Source organism: Penaeus monodon, chromosome 29 (genome assembly GCF_015228065.2).
Source record: "Penaeus monodon isolate SGIC_2016 chromosome 29, NSTDA_Pmon_1, whole genome shotgun sequence".
NCBI classification, from domain to species: domain Eukaryota; kingdom Metazoa; phylum Arthropoda; class Malacostraca; order Decapoda; family Penaeidae; genus Penaeus; species Penaeus monodon.
This window is the reverse complement of record NC_051414.1, coordinates 14,129,141-14,129,522: the sequence shown is the minus strand read 5'-3', so window position 1 is coordinate 14,129,522 and position 382 is coordinate 14,129,141. Positions and strand designations below refer to the sequence as shown.

The window sequence follows — 382 nt, the reverse complement described above, 5'->3', positions numbered from 1 at the left end:
CTCGCCTGCATCTTCTCCGTGGAATCTATGCATCAGTTTGTCCTCTGAACACAGCAGTATCATGCGTCTTTTCGACTATGCTAAGATAATTAAGTTGTCTAACTGTAAAAAGGGCCACCTTACGTTGCATTTCGCTCCTGGAGATCCGCAGTTTGCGCTCTGAGACTTTCCTGCTCGGCTTCCAGGTCCTCCGCCTCAATCTCCCACCGTCGCCGCTGCATTTGCGCCGTCGCCACCAGGTCCTGAGGCAGTCAGTCTTGGTCAACATGTTTGGAACAGAATCGAGCAGCTGATTTGCACCTGCCTTGGGTCTTGTCGCTTGGCATTGAGGAAATAGAGTAGTCCTAAACGATAACAAAGCCACGTCACACTGATCTGATTA

The 382-nt window shown here is 50.3% G+C and overlaps 1 protein-coding gene across 1 annotated transcript in view; it reads right to left on the bottom strand.

The window, feature by feature from the left end:
- Positions 1 to 382, bottom strand: part of LOC119591987 (vicilin-like seed storage protein At2g18540) — a gene marked incomplete at its 5' end in the record, with an annotated part of 14,341 nt that overhangs the window by 9,544 nt on the left and 4,415 nt on the right.